Raw genomic sequence first — 21,245 nt, 5'->3', positions numbered from 1 at the left:
TATCAATTAGCAATTTTGGTTTAAGGTTTATAAAGTTCGTTTCATGATGACTTGCCTGAGAGGAGATGGTGCTCATATAAAACTTGAAGCCCAAAGTTATCCAGGTTCAGGTTTCAATTCTGTCCTCATCACTTACCACCTGTCACTGTGCCAAGCTTACCCCCTTTTCTCCATTAGAACCGATCAGGAGAACCCACCCACTCCAAGGGGTTAAAGATAAAGTTGTGATGGGTCTGGCCCGACTTCCAGCATTTTAAGAATGTCAGCTGCTTCCTGGGTGTGTTTCTATTTTTCTAGGAATGATTCCTACTGTCACCTCCTATCCTTCCTTCAGTTGGTGCCTGAAGCCAGAGCCACCAATTTTTGCATTTCACGGCATGATGAGCGTCCCACAGCAATAATTTAATCCATCGTATGAATTAAATGGGGACACAACGAATATATGTATAAATGTATAAATGTTTATTTAGATAAACCTAAGAAAGTGACATGAAAATAATAGAACCAAATAGATTCATTTTAAAAAACCTGGAACCAGTTGAAGACAGCTCACGGGGTCCACCTGCAGACCAAAATGCAGAGATCACAAGCAAGTCCAGGAGAAAGCCACTTTCTAGTCTCTCAGAGAGAGTCTACAAAGCTCCTGGAAACCCAATTAAGTAGAGGTGGGAAGGGAATTAATGTTTATTTAGTGCCTACTATGTGTCAAAGCCTACACATATGTTCTCTTACCTATCAGTCATAACCCTATAGCCTCTGTGTGCCACAATTAATGCCAGGCACCCTGGGGGTTTTTTGTTCTGAGGTGTTCTTCTTAAACATTTCATTGAATATTTAACAGGTACTAACTCATCAAGTCATCTAAAAAAAAAACCTTCAAAGTAGGATTTATTATTTATTATAAAAATAACTGGGGCACAGAGAAGTTAAGTAAATTCGCTCTAGTTTGCACAGCTAATAAATAATACAGACAGAATTTGAACCCTGGCATTCAATTACACAGTCTTATCAATAGATTCTGGTACAAAACACCAAGGTGAAATAGCTATGGGGTCAGTTACTCTGTGAGAATATTTTATTTTAGATTGCCACAGTGATTGTCATAAATTTAGAGGGTTTCTTTTTTTAAGTGGGGTGGTCTGGGTATTAGTAATTATTGTTATTATTGTTTTGCTGTTTAGATAGTAATACATTTGTGTGGTTCAAAATTCAAAAGGATCAGTAAGTATCCAAAAAGTACTCTCTATTCCTGCCTGTACCAGGCAGTATCTTGCCCCGGAGATAAAAGAAGCATTATTCAAGCATATAAAAACTCTCTCTCTCTCTCTCTCTCTCTCTCTCTCACACACACACACACACACACACACACACACACACTATTACTTAGAGTCATACATTTCTGGACCACACTCTCTTGATGGGACCAAGTATCTGGAGACCATTCCATATTAGTACCTAAAGAGCGTCCTCATTTCTTGTGAGAGCTGTCAAGTATCCCTAATGCATTCTGTCCTCTACTGGACATGTAGGTTGTTTCCAGACTTTTGCTGTTATAAACGATTCAGTGATGAATAATTCAGCCAACGGATCATTTTTCATATTTGAGAGGAGATCTGATAACATCCTAGAAGTGGGATTGCTGGGTTAAACAGCACGTGCATTTGATAGATATTACCTTCTTTCCCTCCACAAAGATTATTCAAATTTCAAAATATGTAATCCCTGTCTCTTATTTATGAATGACTGGATCTATTTGATTAAAGTATTCCTAAGATTTTTAGTGGCTAAACTACATGATCTGAAATGCTGATAGGAAGGGCACATTTCAACCATAACCCATGATTTTACATTTTTTTATTTTCACCGAAAAGGTATTTCCCAATGATTGACTATTTAAGCTATAATGGACGAGACTCTTTTTATCTGCCTCATCTGTTGGGGCATTGGTCAGGTATGCTCTGTGCTTATGGAAACACTGGTGTAAATGGAGCCCCTAGAGTTGTGCACCAATATACGGCAACTCTGCCTCTTCCTAAGATTTCATTTAGGAGAAAAGTATAGGGAGGTGTTCTCTATGATGGCTAAATCCTGAGTAGAGGTGACAAACTTCCAGGACATTTTCACAGCCACTTTAGCAGATGTAGCTGAAATCAAAGTTGAAACCTTGCATGGAAAGGAAGGCTGGATGTGCCTGGTATCTTGTTTGTTATGGTTTGGACATGTGATGGCCCCGAAAAGTTCATGTGCGAGACAATGCAAGAATATTCAGAAGTGAAATGATTCGATTGTGAGAGTTGTAACCAGATGGATGGCTTAATCCACTTATATGGATTAACCTAGTGGTGACTGTGGACAAGTAGGGTGTAGCTGGAGGAGGTAGGTCACTAGAAGCATGCCTTTGGGGTTCAGAGTCTGTCTCTCTCTCTCTCTCTCTCTCTCTCTCTCTCTCTCTCTCTCTTCTCCTCTTCCTCCTCCTCCTTCTTCTTCTTCCTCTCTCTCTCTCCCTCTCCATCTCTTTCCTGATTGCTGTGTCCTGAACTGCTCTCTTCCGCTGAGCCCTTCCACCATGATGATCTGCATCACCTTGGGTCCAGAGCTAGGACAGTCAGCCATCTATGGCTGACACCTCGGAAAGCATGAGCCCCCCAATAAACTTTTCCTTCTCTAAGTTGTTCTTGTCTGGTCTCTCAGTGAAGAAAAGCTAACTAAAATGTTGTCATTGTGAAAGAAGGACACAAGAGGTGATTCCTGAGCCACCAGCCTCCTGACCCCTGGATGTTACATTATTATCCACTGGATGTTAGTGGGTGCCATGCAGGAGGTCCATCTTGGATAAGAAAAGGGTCAGCCCAGGGAACTAAACCTCATTAGATGTAGATACCATTCACAGTGTGTGTTACTCACTCTAGGGTATGTTGGGTTAGCTGGGCTTTGCTTCCCACCGGGCATGTTTAGATCCTAAATTAGATTCGAGATAGAGCAGATAGATATATCCATGGGCCTGGCCCACAGAGGCTGGCTGCTCTGGGAATGGAGAGAGCCTTTTATACTGCCAGTTGGACATCTTGGCAACTGGGTACTGGGAAGGGGCTGTGGCAGAGGCAGCCACATTCACCCCTCCCTTTATCTCTGGTGTCTTATCTTCACTTCAACAGAAGAGTGCCCCAACACAAAAGGGGCGGAGGGAGGAGAGAGAATGTTAAGGCACTCTGGATGGAAAAGGCTCATGTCTAATCCCTAGCAGCCCCAAGAGCTCAGCTGTGGTGATAAAGGGATCTAGCAGTAATCAGACCTCTCAACAAAGAGATTGAATATCCTGAGGGGTGAGATCCACTCAGCCGTGCAGTGACTTCGACTGATTTAATCCAGCCAAGTTTTTTTTTACAGATAGAGTAAGTGACTTTAAGCTCCTCTCTGCTTGGGTTTCCAGGACCCATTTTTAATAGAGAGCAAATGAATCCAGTAATTGACTTATATGAGATTTTCATATCTTAAAAGATTCCCTTTATTAAATGAACTGATTATATGAGATTTTCATGTCTTAAATATTCCCCTTATTAAATGAACTAATTATACCCTATTTGCACCTAACTTAAAGGCAACCAATTCTCTAAAGTCTAGAAGTCTTTACATAGTTCAAGAATCGTGTCCCTCCATTATTACGTAGTGTGGTGCCACCTAGTGGTAGAAACAAAGGTAGCACCCAAGCAAAAGCCCAAAAACATTTAGGGTCATTCTACTCCACAAAGGTTATAGAAACTACTGCACCTTTGAGTGGGCAGGGCTACGAGGGTACTTTCCTGTTTTCTCCATTGATGATAGCAGGTATAGCCTTGTTGCCTTTTAAAACCTTTGTGACCTTGTGGACCAATGGAATAGAAGACACAGAGAAGCCCACCAGAAGATAGTCACCTGAACCTTGACAAAGGTATCAAAAGCATACACTGGAGAAAAGACGCCCTTTTTAACAAATGATGCTGGGGCAACTGGTTTTCCATATGTAGAAAAATGGAACTAGATCTCTATCTCTCACCCTCCCAAAAGTCAACTCGACATGGATCAAAGACCTAGGAATTAGACCAGAAATTGTATAATCGCTAGAAGACCACATAGGGCCAACTTCCCACATATAGGCAACCCCTAAAGCTCAGGAGGAAATATCAAGGATTAAAATCAGATGGCATTAAATTAAAAAGCTTCTGTACAGAAAAGGAAACAACAGCACAGAGAGTAAAATCTACAGAATGGGAGAAAAACTTTGTCAGATACTCCTCTGATAGAGGATCAATATAAAAAAAATCAAAACCACTTAACATCCACTAATAAATGGGCAAATGAACAAAATAGACATTTCTCAAAAGAAGTACAAATAGACAACAAATATGTGTTTAACATCTCTAACATTCAGGAAAATGCATCAAACATTCTAACTCCAGTCAGAATGGCAGTCGTCAAGAATACAATAATAATAAATGCTGGAGAGGACTTGGAGAAAAAGGAACATGCACATGGTTCATGGGACCGTAAATTAGTACAATCTCTATGGAAATCAGTATGGACATGCCTCAAAAGACTAAGAATGGACCCAGCTATCCCATTCCTTGGTATTTGTTTAAAAAAATTAAAATCAGCATACTACAGTAATGGATGCACACTAATGTTTATAGCAGCATAATGAACAATAGCCAAGTTATGGAACCAGCTTAGATGTCCATCAACAGATGAATTGATCAAGGAAATATGGTATATATAAACAATAGAGTTTCATTTAGTCATAAACAAGAATGAAGTTATATCAATTGCAGACCAATGCATGGAACTGGAGAGAATCATAGTAAGTGAAATAAGCCAGACTCAGAAAGTCAAGGGTTATATGTTTTCTCTCACATGTAGTAGCTAGAGGAAAAAAAAAAAAGAAGGAGGGAAAGGATCTCATAAAAATAAAACGGAGTCCAGTAAAGGAGAAGAAGGAGATCCAGGGAGGGCAAGGAGATAATAAAGGATGAAACCAATCAACTTATTTTAAGTGCTTGCACAAATATGTCACAATGAATCCCAATATTATGTATAATTAATATGCACCAATAAAGTAAAGAAAATCTTTTTGACCTGAATAAGGCAAAGAAGTAAGAAGTCAATAAACCCTGTTTAGCCCAAAACACTTCCACCATAGAAATGGTACTTGTTTAAGGCCTGAGAAAAACCTGAACGGGAGCATTCCAAGTCTGAAATGGCTATGTCCCTTAAAGCAAGTAGCACCAGGTCTGGCCAGGTTGGTTGAAGAATGGATGGGCCACGCCCTGTAATCCCAGCTGAGGCAGAAGGATTGCAAGTTTGAGGCTAGCCTCAGCAACTTACTGAGACCCTGTTTCAAAATAAAGAATAAATCCCCAGGCTGAGGAGGTAGCTCAGTGGTACAGCACCCCTGTGTTCAATCTCCAGTACCACAAAAGAAAAAGAAAAAAAAAGAATGGGTGAATCAGGAAACAACTTGCTGATCTGACACTAGGAAAGCAGGAAAAGCCTTCTCTGCCTCCCAAAGATTTCTTTCCTCTTCTATCTCAATACCCAGATTGCCACCATTTGATATCTCATTCCTTTGGCACTTGAAAGCTTTCATAATATACACTAAGTGAAAACCACCCTGATGTGGTTGATAAATACTTTAAGCCTCACCTACCTTCTGGGGAAGGAGGTGAACTCATGCTGAGAGCAACTGACTATTTATTAAAAGATCTGAAGGGGGATTTGTATTTTGGATCAAAGTAGATGTCCTCTAGGGTGCCTCTCAGGTTTATAGCAACCAGCTGAGATCTAGACCTGATGAGAATGCATCAATTGCAGCTGTGAGGACAAACAGTTATGCTCCTCTCATGGAAGTTGAGGACAAGAGAGATAAAAAAAAATGTGTCTTTTTGAACAACGATCTTCCAGAGTGTGCCCTTGACAGAGGCAAATGGACATAAGATTGTGCATATCTGCTGTGAAATATATCCCCAGGAAAAGGGCTGGGAAAATAGCTCAGGTAGTAGAGTGCTTGCTTCATATACATAAGGCCCTGGGTTCAATCCCCAGCACCACCAAAAAAACAAAACCAGGAAAGTGCTTTCCTTACTATTACTGGTTTATTATAAAGGACCTTATAAGGGATAAAAGTGAATTAATTACCAGATGAAGAGGGATATAAGTTGAGGCTCCATTCTAGATACAAGGAAGTAGCTTAGCTGGGGAAATAAAAATGTTTGTAGTTTAACACACTTTTCCAATTTATATAAGAGCATATATAATCAAATCCCCTAATGCAGGTGTATAGTCCTTTTATTTATTTTTGCAGTATTCTGAACCAAGAAGGACCCAATAATCTAGGATCCTATTCTTATCATCTACTCACCATATCAAGATGGTCTGAGATGGAGCTGTGTTGTTTGGATATGAGGTATCCCCCCAAAGCTCCTGTGTTAATGCAGGAATATTCAGAGGTGAAATGATTAGATTATGAGAGCTGTAACCTAATCATTCCCTTCGAGTTTGAATGGACCAACTGGGTGGTAACTGCAGGCAACTGGGGCATGGCTACAGGAGGTGGGTCCCTGAGGGTGTGCCCTGGAAAGGTGTATCTTCCCTGTGGCCCCTTCCCCCTCCTCTCTCTACTTCCCAGCCACCATGTCCTAAGTAGCTTCTCTCTGCCATACCCTTCCATCATGACATGGTGCCTCACCTGGGGCCCAGAGCAACAGATTCAGCCAACCATGAACTAAATCCTCTGAATTATGAACCAAAATAAATTTTTCCTCCTCTGGGTTGTTCTTGTCAGGTATTTTTGTCACCAGGATGAAAAACTAACACAAGCTACAAATCCAGCTCAGGCCATGGGCAGAACAAGTCAGAGAAAGCGGAGAAAGAGAGAATCTCATATGTTGCCCAGGCTAGCCCAGAACTCCTAGGCTCAAAGTGTTCCTCCTTCCTCAGCCTCTGGAATAGCTGGGACTACAGATACACCTCCAAGCCCAGCTCCTAAAGCAGCTATTATTACTCTGTTCAAGAAGGGGGAAAAATGTTTCAAATCAAATAAAAAAAGAAGAAGAAGAAGAAGAAGAAGAAGAAGAAGAAGAAGAAGAAGAAGAAGAAGAAGAAGAAGAAGAAATCTATGCAAAGAAACAAAAATAATTTAAAAGAGTAAAATAGAAATTTCAGGGGTGTAGCTCAGTGGAAGAGTGCTTGCTTAGCATGTGGGGAGCCTGAGGTTTAATTCCCAAGACCACAAAAGAAAGGAAGAAGGGAGGCAAAGGAGGAAGGAGGAAAAAAAAAGCTAGAAGTGAAAGTGTTAAAATAAAAACATCACTGGAGTGGCTTAAAAGCAGGATGTAGACTGAAAACCAAAGAGATTAAGTGAAGATGATGAGTGTAAAAGAAATATTCAATCTGAAGAACAGAGAGTAAAAATTTTTAAAGAAATCAGAGTTACAAGAAATGGCATGACAAGATCAAAAAGTCTAATATGCAGTTGAAATTTCAAAAGAGGAGAAAGACTAGGGCAGAAAAGAATATTTGAAGAAATAATGGTCAAAGTTTTCTCAAATTTGTTACATGAAATAAATTTATAGTTTCAAGAAGATCCTACAAACTATAGACAGGACAAATATTTTATTTGTTTGTTTGTTTGTTTGTTTTGTATTTCCTAAACCTCAGAATAGATTATTTTCTCTCAGTTCAGATTTTCACACAGGGAAAAACCAACCATCATAGGCTTAGGACAACATAGTCAAATTGTTGAAAATCATCCAAGGACAGAGAAAATCTTAAAGAAGTAAGACAAAGTAATAATTCATTATCATTGACTTCTCATCACAACAATGAAGGTCAGAAGACAACAGAATATCACTAAAGGGTGTAAGAAAAAAAAAAGAAAATTGAAAATATCCTTCAGGAAAGAAGGTCAAATAAGAATGCTCTCAGATAAATAAAACCTATGGCAATTCAATGCTAATAAACATGTACTGTAAGAAATACTAAAGGAATCTCTTCAGACTGTGGGGAAATGATGTCATACGAAAACTGAATTTCAGGAAGGAATAAATGACATTGGATGGTGAAATACATAGGTAAATACAGAAGGAATCCCAGCCGCTGAGGCAGAAGGATCACAAGTTCAAAGCAAGCCTTAGCAACTTAGTGAGGCCCTAAGTAACTTAGCAAGACCCTGTCCCTAAATAAAGTATAAAAAGGGGTGGGGATGTGGGGATGTGGTTAAGCGCCCTTGGGTTCAATCCCTGGAATAACAACAACAACAAAAAAGAAGGATATTTCTTCCACTTTCTTAAAATAAAAGCAGCTACTTAATGCTAAAATTGTAAAATTTTACAGTGGAGTATATATAACATATATAGAACTGTACAGTTGTAGGTTTCTACATTTTAAGTAAAGTGGTACAATATTTTTTAATTTGCTTTTATTAGTTATACATGACAGTTGAATGTATTTTGACATATTATACATATGTGGAGTATAACTTCCCATTCTTCAGGTTGTACATGATGTGAAATTACATTGGTCATGTATTCATATATGCGTAAAGGAAAGTGATGTCCGATTCATTCTTCTATCTTTTTCATTCCCATTCCCTCTCCCTTCCTTTCATTCCCCTTTCTCTAATCGAAAGTATTTCTGTTGTTCTTCCCCACCCCCTGCCCCTTATTGTGAGTTAGCATCCAAATACCAGAGAGAACATTCAGCCTTTGATTTGGGAGGGATTGGCTTATTTCCCTTAGCGATATTCTCCAGTTCTATCCATTTACTGACAAATGCCATAATTTCATTCTTAGTAAACTGCAAATTTAGGAATGTATATTGTGATCCCTAAGGCAAACACGCACTGTGATAGCTTTTCATTATTCTGTGACCAAAATACCTAACATAAGCAACTTAAAAGAGGAAAGCTTTATTTTGGCTCAGAGTTTCAGAGGTTTCAATCCAAGGTCAGCTGACTCCATGGCCCTGAAGTGAGACAGGACATCATGGTGGAAGGGTGTGACAGAGGAAAGCTTTTCACCTCCTGGCAACCAAAAAAACAGAGGAAGGGACCTTCCTTAGTGAGGCCCTAAGGAAGGGACCAGAGATAAAATATAGTTCCCCTTGGCCCACCCCCTTCAATCATGTCCCGCCTGCTTACAGTTTCCCCTCTTCCCAGTAGTCCCTTCAGTCAATGGAGTAATCCACTGATGTCACAGACCTCATGATCCAATCATTTCCCCAAAAGCACCACCTCTAAACCTTGCTTCTTTGGACCAAGTCTTCAACACACGAGGCTTTAGAGGCCATTCCAGATCCAAACCAGAGTGCATGTACACACGCACATGCACACACACACGCACACACACACGCACACACATGCACACAAACACACAATGCAGAGTCAAAGCCATAAAACTAGTGAAAATCACAATGGCATTTTAAAAAGTATTTAAATAATATTCATTTTTTAAAAGGTAACAAAGGAAGGGAATAAAAGTCAGAGAACAAAGATAAATAGCAAAGTGGGACGTGCCTAAATCCAACCATAATAAAAATCGCAATAAAGGCATATGCAGGGGTACACACCTGTAATCCCAGCAACTCAGGAAACTGAGGCAGGAGGATCCAAGTTGGAGGCCAGCCTCAGCAACTTAGCAAGGCCCTAAGCAACTGAGTAAGACCCTGCTTCTAACTGGGTGCAGTGGCTCATGCCTGTAATCACAGCAGTTTGGGAGGCTAAGGCAGAAGGATCACAAGTTCAAAGCCAGTGTCAACAACTTAGCTAGACCCTGTCTCAAAATAAAAAGTGCAAAGGGCTGAGAATACCATTCATTGGTTAAAAGCCCCTGGGTTCAATCCCTGGTATTTAAAAAAAAAAAAAAAAGACCTTGCCTAAAAATAAAAATGCAATTCTCATCTATACACTATCTATAAGAAAAGTGCCTTAAACATAGATATAGAAAGGCTGAAAATCATTAACAGAAAAAAAAAAAGACCACGCAACAGTGAGTATAACAAGGTTACAGTAACTACACCAATACTAGATAAATGGAACTTTGAGGAAAAGAAGTATTATCAGAGATACAAAAGAAAATTTTGTAAAATCACTAATTCATCAGGATTGCACGATCACAAATATTAGATAGATATATAGATATGTGTGTCTAATAGTAGAGTTTCAAAATACATAAAGCTAAATTCAACAGGATTAAGGGGGAAATATATAATGCAATCATGGTTGAAGAATTTAACAACCCAACTTTAGCAATTAATAAAACAACTGGACAAAAATAAATCAGCAAAGGCATAGATTTTATCAATACTACCTTCCATTTTTGACCTAATTAATACTTATAGAACACTAAACCCAACAACTGGTGAATACATACTTTTTATAAATTCACATGATACCTTCATTAAGACTGAGTAGGGGTCAGAATTGTGGCCCAGTGGTGGAGCACTTGCCTAGCACATGTGGGGTACTGTTCGACCCTCAGCACATCCTCAGCACAAAAATAGATAGATGGATAGATAGATAGATAGATATAGAGAGACAGATAGATAAATGTATTGTGTGCATCTACACCTACCAAAAATTATATATATATATAATTTTAGAAATTGAATAATGCCAGGGCTATAGCTTAGTGGTAGAATGCTTGCTTAGCATGTAAGGCTAGGTTTGATCCCTAATATACACATAAAAAACACAGAATATGTGTAGGGCCACAGAAGTCTCAATAATTATAAAGGAATTGAAGTCACATGGAATTTGTTATCTAATTCATGGAATTAAATTGGAAATCACCAACAATAAAATATCCAAAACATCCAAATATGTAAAAACTGAATAATGCTGATGACGTACATTTAAAACAATGTCCAAAGGGAAATCTATAGTTTTAAATGCTCATGTTACAAAAGAATAATATCAAAGATTCCAACTTCATAAAGTAGGAAAAAAGAACAAAGTAATGGAAGAAAATATAGAGACGAGCATAAATAATTAAAACAAAAAACAAACAATAGATAAAATTAACAAGGGGGAATTCTAGTTATTTGAAAAGATAATAAAATAGATAAAACAACAGCCAGACTAATCAAAAGAAAAATTACAAATTACCAATATCAGGAGCAAAAACACATTAAAAGATAATAAGGAAATGTTATGAGCAGATTTATGCTAATTTGATCATTAAGATGAAATAGTAAAATTCCTTAAAAAAAATAACATCGAAATGGTCAATAGATGAAACAGCAAATATGAAATAGCTTTATATCAATTAAAGAAGCTGAATCTGTTATCAAAAACTTTCCCATAAAGAAAATTCCAGGTTCAGATGGTTTTACTTGTGAATTGTATGAAATATTTGAGTAAGAAATAAGCTGGACTCAGTGGTATGCACCTGTAGTCTCACCTACTTAGGAGGCTGAGGTGGGAGGATCACTTGAACCCAGACCAGCCTAGACAACATAGCAAGACCCACATCTCAAAAAAATACATATATGATATGACTTTTTTGAAAACTAGATAAGAAAAAAAAAACTTCCAACTAGTTTCTAGGGAGCCATGATTAAATATATATTGCTGAGAGCCATAGCCAAGTAGGAATGACGCATGGCATTTGGGGTTGAAAGGTGACCCTGCTCAGGGATTAGGGTGGCTCCGGGTTTAGGGTGGATCCTGCTGGGAAGAGGGTGGCTCCAGGATTAGGGCGGATCCTGCTAGGATTAGGGCGTATCCTGCTGCCTCAGGCGCCCGCTCCTTTGGAGTTCCCGTTGTTCTCGTGGGGTTCTGAGAGAATTGGTGCACTGAGCCAAGTGGAGGCAGGGTATTCACGGGGAAGTGTGAGTAGAATGTCGGTGAGAGTGTCAGGAATAAAGAGTTGCTGTTTGAATCTACAAGGCTTTGGTGGTGGCTCGGTTATTTTGTGCCCAGCCAGACTGCGGCAATATATATTATTTATACAAAATATATGAAATACATATTTACATAATATATATTGCATAAATATAATATAAACATTATATTTATATACAAACGTATAATATTTATATATTATATTAATATGATATGTTTTATATTAATATGTTTAAATATATATTATATTTTATATGTCATATATACACTACATAAATTTAGGCACAGTAAGAGATTAACAAAAATAACCAAAAATAGAACGATTATATCTATATTCTATAATAAAAAATTATGTGAATGTGTTCTACCTCAAAATGTCTTATTGTAGTGCTCATTCATCTTGTGATGGCATGAGAGGATCCAGTGCCCTCGGGATGAGATGAAGCGAGGCGAATGACTAAGCACTTTATTGCCATGGTCCTAACTTTTGCAGTTTGAGGTGTGACAACAAAACTGGCAGGAGTTTCTTTTTCCTTCCTCACAGTTTCACAGATCGATTTTTGTTCTTTCCATAGATCTCAGTCACCTCAAGGTACATTTTTTTTTCCTTTCCTTATTAAGTCGAGAACTTTCTCCTTTTCATTTAAAGGAAGCACTTTACAGCTTGTCTTAGGCATATCTAAATTGCCAAACTGTATCACTGCTCCTGTGTTTTGGGGCCATACCAAGTAAAATAAGTTACCTGAACACAAACACTGTGATACTGGATCCATCCATCTAATATTGAGGTGGCTACAAAGTAACTAGTGGGCAAGATAAAACGATGATCCCAGCAGGGAAGGATTGGTACAGCACAGATACCCTGCACATTTCTAAAGAAGAGTTTCAAACATGTTATATACAGATACTACATTGTTAGAATATTAGAAAACCATACATAAGAATTATTTTGGAAAGGACCATATCCAATAGGGGAGATACATTTAAAAAGTCTTCCAGGGCTAGGGTTCTGGCTCAGTGGTAGAGCCCTTACCTAGCATGTGTGAGGCATTCGTGTTCAATTCTCAGTACCATATATAAATAAATATAATAAAGGTCCATTTGAAAGGGTAAAGTTTCTAAGCTGCTTCTAAACTGCAAAGCCTGAGTTACACCCAGAACCTGAAATTCCTGAGGCAGTTAAGACAACACCCTACTGGCCATTTAGTTGATTAATAGTGTAGAGAATCAGATGTAACTGCGTTACTATTACTGTCCTTGATGGAGTCTGCCTGCAAACAGGATATTCTGTCAAGGTATAGATAGGTGACATGCTTGAAAACGAGGTGTCTGCTGTCCTTGGGAGGGCCTACTTGCAAACAAGAGGCTCCTTCAAGGTTTAGATAAGGTAACAGCGGACATGCTTGAAAACAAGGTGTCTGCTGTCCCTGGGAGGACTTGCCTGCAAACGGGATGTTCTGCCAAGTGGGCTAGGAGGGCGCTGAGAAAATTTTTATTATCTGTTCTTAACAAAGAGCAGAGCTCAACATACTCCGGGCCGAGAATAGATTAGCCATGAGAAGCGGGTCACTTCTGATTAGAAAGTAAAACTTCTGTTGTAAGGGTCCCGCGAAACGTCGGAGAAAGAGACCACCAAGTGACCACTCATGCAATTGGCAGAAGGGGGATTTATTGAACCAGCATGCTGGGGCTCCGTGCCCACTCAAGAAGGGAAAGCAGCCCAGAGCCCCGAGCAGGGGCTGAGCACTGCTTAAGTACACTTTTTGGGGAGGGCGGAGGGCTTTGTATACATCAGAACAAATCATCATGAGGTGCGGGAAAATTGAACAACAACTCCTAAACATGATTGGTTCATTCATTGGCGGGAACAGGTCAGGCTGGAGTGATAGGTCATTCCTAAGGAGGAGGTTACATTTAAACTGATTGGTCCAGGCCCTGCAATGCCTGCGTGCGACCACACAGACCCCTTCAGTTATTAAACAACCAGACAATCAGGGGAAATGTTTACTGGGCAGTTCTAAGCATTGTCTTAACAGCTAACTCAGACCTTGCAGCTTAGAAACTTTTACAACACCCGATCTTTTACCCTTTAACTTTTACGCTTTAACTTCAATTTCTTTTACCCTTACACTGTATGCTATGTTTAATTAGCTGAAAGACCTGATTTATTGATGTTGGAAGGCTGCCTTCTTTGTTCACAATACTATAAAAAGATTGCTTGTACACAATAAAGGACTTTTTTTCTGCTGCTGCTTTGCTTGCTCTGCTTCTTCTTTCTTTTCCCATGCTGACCTGCAAGTGAATTACTGCTACAAATAGCCTAGGGCTCTGTGCAGTTTGTCATGTAGGCATCGCAGGGCCTAAACCAATCAGTTTGAATGTAACCCCCTCCTCCTCACTCCAGCCTGCCCTGTTCCCGCCAATGTATGTACTAATCAAGTCTAAGAATTGTCGTTTGACTTTCCCGCGGTGTATGGTGATTTGTTAAAGGAGACTGTGATGTATGTAAAGTCCCCGCCCTCCCCAAAAAAGTGTACTTAAGCATTGTTCAACCCCGGCTCTGGGCTCTGGGCTGCTCTCCCTTCTTGAGTGAGCACGGAGCCCCAGCACGCTGGAATGGATCCCCAATAAATAAATCCCCTTCTGCAGTTGCATGAGTCAGTCTCTTGGTGGTCTCTTCCTCCGACGCTTCGCCGGACCCCTACACATTGACAACTAAAAAGATTTTTTTTTTTTTAAATCCTTCCATATTACATTAACTCACATTCTAGCAGAGAACAATGTTTACAGAGATAAACTGTAAATATTCTAGATGTTTACAGTGATAAACCTGTGCTAACAAGATTGAATTGCAAACAGTATATACTGCCTTCTTGCCACCATCCCCACAAGAAATGATATATAATTTTTAAAGGTTTCCAATAGAAAGACTAAATCTTTTTTCTATTAATTAATTTATTTTAATTTTAAGGCATATATGACAGCAGAATGCATTTTGACTCATTGTACACAATTGCACCCCAACTTTTCATTTCTCTGGTTGCACATGATATAGCATCATACCATATGAGCAGTCACACATATACCTAGGATAATGATGTCCATCTCATTCCACCATCTTTCCTACCCTATGCCCCCTCCCCATCCCTCCCTCCTCTTTGCCCAATCAAATTTCCTCTATTTTTCCCATGCCCTCCCTCCCCCCCACCCCTGCCCCATGTTATGAACCAGCATGTACTTATCAGAGAGAACATTTGGACTTTGTTTTTTTAGGATTGGCTTCCTTTGCTTAGTACGATATTCTCCAACTTCATCCATTTACCTGCAAATGCCATAATTTTATTCTCTTTCAATGCTGAGTAATATTCCATTGTGTGTGTGTGTGTGTGTGTGTATATATATATATATATATATATATATATATATATATATATATATATATATCACAGCTTATTTATCCATTCATCTATTGAGGAGTATCTAAGTTGCTTCCACCATTTAACTATTGTGAATTGAGCTGCTACAAACAGCTGATTTGATGATGTGGCTGCATTACTATAGTATGTTGATTTTAAGTCCTTTGGGTATAGACTGAGGAGTGGACTAGCTGGGTGGTTCCAGGAGCTGGTGATATAGCTCAGTTGGTAGGATACTTACCTCTCATGTACAAGGCCCTGGGTTCAATCCCCAGCACTAAAAAAAAAAAAAAAAAAAAAAAAATGGTGGTTCCATTCCAACTTTTCTAAGGAATCTCCATACTGCTTTCCAGATTGGTTGCACCAATTTGCTATCCCACCAGCAATGTATGAATGTGCCTTTTCCCCCACATCCTCACTAACATTTATTGTTGAGAAAGACTAAATTTTTAAAAGCTCTGATGCTTAAATGTGGGTTATCTGAAGAATTTATCATGTGGCAGCTAGCTCAGTCTATTTCAAAATATCCTATATTACAAATTTCTGGGTTATTTGTTTGTTTCTTGTCTGGTTTTGGTTGTTGTTATTTTAGTACTGGGGATTGAGCCCAGCAGCATTTAATCACTGAACTACATCCCCAGCCCTTTTTTATATTTTATTTTGAGGCAGGATCTTGCTAAATTGCATAGGGCCTCACTAAATTGCATGACTTTGAACTGGCAATCCTCCTGTCTCAGCCTCCAAGCTGCTGGATTATAGTTGTGCCCCAGCACCTCAGCCAAAATTCTGTTCTTGATACATCTTGACACTTTGTTTCTTCTAACCCAGGACTTGACCTTCAAGGCAGCATTCCAAACAACAGCTATCTATCCATATATGGCAGGGACAATGCAGAGATTTATTCCCTAGCAGCAATAGGATGACTTTAGGGGAATAGGGGAAGATAGTTATGTTTATTTCTGTTTGAACAGTTCATCATTTTAATAGTATATCCAGTGAAAAGATAGTATCTCCAAATGGTCTTTAATGAAGTCAGGTGTTTGAAATGCATTCCTGAGAATAATACATTTGAGGCAGGAGCTGTAGGTGATGCCTACCCGGCTAATTCTCTAACATTCACTATTTTTTCCTCCTGGGGATTCCAGTGAAGATGAAAGGTGAAGACACTAACATATTTAACACATTAGGTAAGTAATAAGTGCATGCTACTGTCATTTTAAAAAAAAAAAAATAAATAAAATATGAGTACAGCATTTTAAAAGGTGCTGCCTAAGGGTTTGGAAGAAATCAAAAAAAAATTCTGCTTCAATTAATCAGTGCATTCCCACTTAGCATTAAAAAAAAAAAAAAAAAACTAAAACATTCAGTGTGAACTACTATGTATTTGATGGTTTACATTCATGTTAGTTCAAGATTTGCACTTTTATCTTTGATTTTAAATTACGTAGTACAAATATTTTCTTTTTAAATAAATTTTAAAAAAGAACCAAAATGAAGTATGCAGAATAAAATGTGTAGCTTCCCATCTGCTTCCTGTCTTGGCCCTATGTCCTTCCTAGAGATATCAACCTGCCTCTGTGTCCCTCAAGTCATTCATCTGCACTACCAAACAATTCACATCCTACATTCCTCTGCTGCTGTGGTAAGGCCTCAGAGATGGCTCAGGCAACATGATATTTAGTCACTCCATGGAAACTTCGAGGTCTCCCACAAGTGAGAACTTCCTCTGCAACTCTGATAATAATTTCAATACATTTGAAATTATTTTGACAAGCTCACCACCTTCATCACTACAAATATACAAAGTATCTCTGGGCTACTTTATGAATGCAGGAGGCACAAATATACCAAAAGATTTCAGAGGCCCAATTCCATCAAAACCTGAAAATAGGAGACTTTAAAGCTCGCTGCCATAGCTGACCATGCGAGTCTTTCAATCAGTGAAAATCAACTGATTTCTTCTAGGCCTGCTGTCTGTCTTTTCTGCTCTGAAGAATATAGTAAAGGATGGGCTACATTTAATCAAAAAATCATAGAGAGATTCCACAATCTGGAAGCTGGGAGGCTTTCTTTCTTTGTCTAGGCAAATTATCCCACAGGCCATGAGATGTAAAAAGAGGCTTTCAAAATTAAATGATTGCATAGCAAATTTGCCAAGCAGATGATTAAAATTCTACGGACTACACCGGCTGCCACTCTTCACATGGTTTTTCTAGGCAGTCATTATATCTTGTGAACTGTGTGTCCTATAGCTTTTGATATTCTGGAAAGATTGATGACACCCATTTCCTTTCAAATAGGGTAGTTTTCAATCCAGCCATCTTCAGCCACCTAGAAATTCAGTCTGTGAGTTCCTGTGAAGAGGATGGCTTTCAGACCTCAGCCAGGTTGCTGGTGTTTCTGTTGAGAAGCATGAAGTATGGATGTCCTGAGCCTTTGATGAGTCCTAAGTAGACGGAGATCAAAAGTGAGCTTCCTTTTTGACAAGATACATGAAAGCAAAAACCTAGCTGAGAACATCACAGGACTCATTTGAAATAATAGGAAGAAATGAGGCGAGTGCAGTATTCATTTCCTCATTTTGTGGAATTAGAATTCCATTAAGAGAAGATAGGACACAGAAATAAGCTGCAAACTCTTGTGAGTTTTAGAAATGGCAAAATAAAAATATTCACATTTCTTTTTTTTTTTTTACTGGTACATCAGAGAATTTTTACATATCATGAACTTATTCATACTGATTTGCTTCATCATGCGCAAATATCCACATTTCTATCCTTTGTTAAAGAGTTGATTAGCTTTATATTTATAAAAAAAATCATGCTCGTAATGTATTAGTCTAGTAGGGCTGCTCTAAGAGCTATAATGTAAACGGAATGGCTTAAACAAACAGAACAAAAATATGTGTATATATTGCCTCACTGTCCTGGAGACTAGAAGTCAAAGTCAAGGTAGTGGCAGGACTGGTTCCTCCTGAGGACTTGGGAAGAATTTGTTCCACGCTTCTCCCCTTGGCCTTGTAGACAACTGTCTTCTCCCTGTGTCTCTTAACATTTTCTTCTATGCACGTCTCCATGTCCAAGTTCTCCCATTTCATCAGGACAACAACAATCATACTGGGTTAGGACTTACCCTAATGATTTCATCTTAAGTTGACTATCTCTGTGAAGAACCTATCAGCGGCCAGATGCCAAGCCTATAATCCCAACAGCTTGGGAGACTGAGACAGGAGGATCACAAGTTCAAAGCCAGCCTCAGCAAAAGTGAGGTGCTAAAGCAAATCAGTGAGACCCTTTCTTTAAATAAAATACAAAATAGAGCTGGGGATGTGGCTCAGTGGTAGAGTGTCCCTGAGTTCAATCCCCAGTACTCCTCCAACCCCCGTCATAAAAAAAAGAACCTGTCAGCAAATAGGTTATGTTCTGTGTTACTGTGAGTTTGGACTTCAACAACAAATTTATGTCAGGGTAGTAGGAAAAAAGGGAAGGTAGATACAATTCAGACTTTAGAAAGTAATTCACAAACTATTGAAACTCTTTAGTGAAATAATGCATTTAAAAACTAAACATTTCCATCTTTCTTTTACCCTTTTTCCTTTGGAGTATATTTATAAGCATAATTAATTTCAGGAAAACAAACACAGTTTTGAACTGGTTTATAGTACCTCATATACAGTAGATGCACAATAATTGTGCTACTGTGAATTTGATACTATTAGAAGCTTAATAATGAATCTGTCAGATAGTGATCCAATCCAATGGACTCAAGCACATTATGAATGACCACAAGATACTTTATATCTCCAACTATAAAGATAAGACCAGAATCATCTGAATGCATTGGCCCCTGAATCTTTATTATGTAGAGCTTAAAGGTGAAATGTGGCCAAATTTTTTCTACAAAACTGATTAAATGATACCATCATTGATATATAAGTATATTACATATAAAAATATTTCATATATATGTTTTATATATATATATATATTTTTTTTTTTTTAAACCACCACCAAAGATGCATAGTGCTACTTAAACCATGAAATTTTAGCTGGGTATACCAAAGGAAACAAAAACCTGCAGCAAAATTGATCTCAAGGAATTTTCTGGCCATCAGGCATCAAGAAAGGGAAGAAGAAAAGGAAAGATGAAGAGCAGGGATACTAATTATTGAGCCACAAAAGTTTAGTCAGAGCCTAAACTTCCCAATTTTGTTGAAAGACATGAATCTAAACAGACAGGCTCAATCAACTTCAAATATGATGAACTCAAAGGGACCCACACTGAGACACATTATAATCCAACTGTCCAAAGACAAAACAAAGAAAGAATCTTGAAAACAACATTAGTGAAGCTAATTGACACATCCAAGGGACCCTCAATAAGGTCATCAGCAGATTTCTCATCAGCAACCTTGGAGCTAGAAGGCAGGGGACTGATACATTCCAGTGGTAAAAAGCAAAAGAACAAATAAACAAACAAAATCCTATTAACTAAGAAACTTATATCTGGCAAACTGTCCTTCAAAGAGAGAAATAAATTAAGACATTTCCTGGTTGAATAAAAGCTGAGGAAGTTCATTAACCCTAGACCTGCCCTGCAAGAAATCCTAAAGACAATCCTGCATATTGAAATGAAAAGATGAAACTCAAGTCCAATACTATATCATTCCACTTGCATGAAGTACTTAGAGGTACACTCCTTCCTTCCTTCCTTCCTTCCTTCCTTCCTTCCTTCCTTCCTTCTTTCCTTTCCTCCTTTCTTCCTTGAACTGGGGATTAAACCAGGACCAATCTACCAGTGGACTACATCCCCAGCCCTATTTTTTTAAAAAAATTTTTTTCATTTTGAGATAGGGTCTCACTAAGTTGCTTAGCTGACCTCAAACTTGTAATATATCTACCTTTGCCTCCAGAGTCACTAGGATTACAGGCATATATACCACCATGCCCCACTAAGGCAGGATTCTTGAATGTGGGTTATACTGGTCTTTTATAATGAACAGAAAATTTTTCCCTATTTCATATATTTTTTTCTTATTTGTTTGAATTGTATCAATTATTTATATGTTTGAAAGAATTCATCAGCAAAATCATCTGGTTCTGTGCATTTACTTGCAGGAAGATGATTTTTAATACCGTTTTAGTCTCATTTCCTTTTATAGATCTGTTCTAGTTTTCTATTTCTTCTTGAGTCAGTTTTGGTAGTTTGTGTCTTTTTGAGAATTTGTTCATTTCACCTAGGCTAATTTGTTCATAGATTTTCCCTGTAGCCCTTTTTATGTCTTCAGGTCAATAATGTCTGTTCTTTCATTCCTTATTTCGTAATGTTAGTTTCACTCTTTTTTTCTTAGTTTCACTAAAGTTTGATGAATTTTGTTAATCTTTTCAAAGAACCAAGTTTGTGTTTCATGATTTCTCTTTGTTTCTTTTTTAAATTTTTTTTAATTTATATATGACAGAGGAATACATTACAATTCTTATTACACATATGGAGCACAATTTTTCATATCTCTGGTTATATACAAAGTATATTCACACCAATTCGTGTCTTCATACATGTCCTTTGGGTAATAATCCCCAGACCTCATTTGTTTCTTTCATGTTCTTTTTTAAAAACTAATTCTGTAGTCTTCTTTGTTGCATGTAGCACATGGGCACCTCTGTTAAGTTAGTTTGGTGATCAGCTAATGATTGGACAGAAATCTTGTTAAAGGCCTGAAACTAGTAAGTCTCCCACTCTTTGCAGAAGGAGTATTTGTGCGTGTGTGTGTGTGTGTGTGTACATATACCTTAAATGTTCAGACAATTGGAAATTTTTCCAAACCCATCACTTCTGCTTGGTCAGAGACTAAAAATCAACCAGATGTGAGAATACCAAGACCTTCATCATGACCACAGCCCTGCTCATGCAGGTGACCTTCCAGATTCTCAAGAACATGTCAATGCTTTTCAAAACCC

General features: G+C 38.3%; 1 non-coding gene across 1 annotated transcript; it reads right to left on the bottom strand.

Annotated features, from left to right (window-relative positions):
- Positions 1–17,986: 17,986 nt before the first annotated feature.
- LOC124098253 (small nucleolar RNA Z39) lies at positions 17,987–18,048 on the bottom strand. Its single transcript, XR_006853524.1, has one exon. It is a non-coding gene; the product is annotated as a small nucleolar RNA Z39 (small nucleolar RNA).
- Between the last annotated feature and the right edge of the window lie 3,197 nt (positions 18,049–21,245).

The sequence above is a fragment of the Marmota monax genome, unplaced genomic scaffold (assembly GCF_021218885.2).
Source record: "Marmota monax isolate L192 unplaced genomic scaffold, Marmota_monax_Labrador192_F-V1.1 WCK01_AAM20220418_F8-fsc00042, whole genome shotgun sequence".
NCBI lineage: Eukaryota > Metazoa > Chordata > Mammalia > Rodentia > Sciuridae > Marmota > Marmota monax.
The sequence above is the reverse complement of the archived record's forward strand: the minus strand, read 5'-3'. Positions and strand labels throughout refer to the sequence as shown.